The sequence below is a fragment of the Sinocyclocheilus rhinocerous genome, unplaced genomic scaffold (assembly GCF_001515625.1).
Source record: "Sinocyclocheilus rhinocerous isolate Xijiao unplaced genomic scaffold, SAMN03320098_v1.1 scaffold475, whole genome shotgun sequence".
NCBI classification, from domain to species: Eukaryota; Metazoa; Chordata; class Actinopteri; order Cypriniformes; family Cyprinidae; genus Sinocyclocheilus; species Sinocyclocheilus rhinocerous.
This window is the reverse complement of record NW_015646677.1, coordinates 36,322-39,346: the sequence shown is the minus strand read 5'-3', so window position 1 is coordinate 39,346 and position 3,025 is coordinate 36,322.

Sequence of the window (3,025 nt, the reverse complement as noted above, 5' to 3'; positions counted from 1 at the left end):
CACAAACACACACACACACACACACACACACACACACACACACACAGAGACACACACACAGAGACACGCACACACACACACACACACACTCTCTCACACACACACACACACACACACACACACACTCTAGTTTCAGCCTAACCCCTCCCATTCACACACACACACACACACACACACACACACATGTTGTGTTTCCATGTTTTATGGGGACATTCCATAGGCGTAATGGTTTTTATACTGTACAAACTGTATGTGCTATTGCCCTACACCAGTTGTTTTCAAACCGGTTCTGCGAGCACCCCCAGCACTGCACATTTTCGGTGTCTCCCTCATCTATCACACCTGATTCAACTCATCAGCTCATTAGTAGAAACTGCAAGACCTGAAATGGGTGTGTCAGATATAGGGAGACATACAAAATGTGAGGTGCTAGGGGTGCTTGCAGGACTGGTTTGAAAACCACTGCCCTACACCAACCCTACCCCTAAACCCTTACATGAAACTTTGTGCATTTTTACTTTCTCAAAACAACTCATTCTGTATGATTTATAAGCTTGTTTCCTCATGGGGACCACAAAAATGTCCCCACAAGGTCAAAATTTACTAGTATTACTATCCTTGTGGGGACATTTGGTCCCCATAACGTGATAAATACCAGGTACACACGCACGCACACACACACACACACACTCACTCTCTCACACACTCTCTCACACACACACACACACACACACAGAGGTTATTTGGCCCCTCTGGGTTCAATCGCAGCTTTATTCCTCTTCACCTTTGCTTGAGAAATTGAAAATGGAAACGTTCACATGCTATTAACCTCCAGCCCGGTGAAAATCAGTCTGATGAAGAACATCAGCATCTGCCGATCCATTCAGCTCAATTATCCCAACCTCCGGATCTCATTCTCGACTCTCATCCGTGAGTCTATTCTTCTCATGCACTCTTAAAAATAAAGGTGCTTCACGATGCCAAAGAAGAACCTTTTTGTCTAAATGGTTCCATAAAGAACCTTCAACATCTGAAGAACCTTTCTGTTTCACAAAAGCTTCTTTGTGGTGAAAGGATTATAAAAAGGTAAGAAAGAGATGTTCTTTGACTGAATGGTTCTTTGTGGAACCGAAAATGGTTCTTCTGTGGCATCGCTGTGAAGCACCTTTATTTTTAAGAGTGTTAAGCTTGTTTGAAATCAACTGAACTGCTTACACACAAAATCTTTCCTCGTCACAGTTTCTGAAAGCTGACACTCAAACAGCAGAAGCACACACCAAATCTGCAAAACCATATGCTAATACTCAGCCTTTGACTCAGTTTTCAATTTCATAAAACACTTTTTGCAAAACACAACACACAGTTCTCTATGTAACACATAAAAATCTAACAGGAATTAATATTATGGCAAAGGTGTTTGCAAATGTTTGCTTTTGAGATGTGTTTGTGATATTTTGAACACAGTGCTTCATTTTGCACGAGATGCGAGGCTTTTTGCATTTTGTGTGCAATTCATGGATTTGTGTGTGAAGTTATGAAAAAAAAACTGAAAACAGTTCTGAATGTCACGACTGGATCTTCTAGTTCACTTCAAAAATAAAGCTTACAAAAGGGCTTTTTTACACTGATGCCTTAGAAGAACCAACAGTGGTTCCCTAAAGAAGCTTTCGGTGATCAGTTCTTAAAAGAAGCTTTGTTTTTCTTAGTGTGAAGAACATTTCAATAAACCTTTTCCACTATAAAGGAACTTTTGTGCAATGGAAAGCTTTCAAGGATGTTAAAGGTTCTTCATGAACGATCAGCGCCAATAAAGAAGCGTATTTCTAGTCTATTTTTGCGCTCTTCCATCAGTCCTAAAGCAAACGCAGGAGGAGAGCGTATGAAAGTTACCTGAGACTGCAGGGAAGAGGCTTCTTCTTTCTATTCTGGGACTGGAGACGAGGTGAAGCAGTCGAAATGACACCAACTCCAATGAATCTCAAGGCCTTATTAAAATGCATCTCATTTCAGGCTCTCGTCCGGCCATTGATCACACAGATTTATGCGCTTTAATGACGTCTGAAGCTCAGGAGTAAATGGACTTCAGCTCTGGTCATCTGACGTCTCACACGCGCTCGCTGGACATCTTCATGTTGATGGCACATTAAAGCCAGTAATGCAAAGCACTGTTCAGTTCCAGCGAGATGCAAAGAAAAACAGCCACAGAACTGAAATGTCAAGCATATGTTTTTTCACAGGCATCAAACAGCAGTGAGTCACGTATCGAGCATAATCAAGCAAAATAAAATCCCACAGAACATCTGCTCATATTCTGACCTGTCATCACAGAATCTGATGAGATTTTAACACACACCTACAAACAGAGCGCTTGTCCTCATGCACATCTGCTCTGAATACGGGAATAACAAATATGCAAATGCAAAAGAGAACAAATATGATATTGAGATATGATTATCATCGCACTGTACGTAATGCGTTTCTATTGTCTGAGATGTGAAGGATTATGAACATTAAGCGTGTCACGTTTCTGTATTACAGTGAATCTTGTGAAAAACATGTTGGGGTCATATTTGACAAATAAATAAATAAAGCATAGTGTCATTTCAGTTTGTATTAAGAGTGTGAAAAAATAGAATATAAGTATATGAAAATAATAAATATAATAATAATAAATTCAATAAATAAATAATAATAAATCAGATTTTGCATAGTGTCATTTTTAATTTGTGAAAAAGTGTGAAAAATAAAATATACATAAATAAAATAATAATGATTAATAACTAAATTAAGTTATAATAATTAGATTAAATAATAATAATAATAATAATAATAATAATGAAAATTAAGTGTGTCATCTTTCTGTATTTTGGTGAATCTTGTGAAAACCATGTTGTCATATAAAAAAAACAGAATATACATAAATAATAATAATAAATTAATAATAATAATTAAATTAAAAATAATGATTAAAATGATTTTTAAAAACTTAAAAATAAAAAAATAGAATATACATAAAAATAATAAT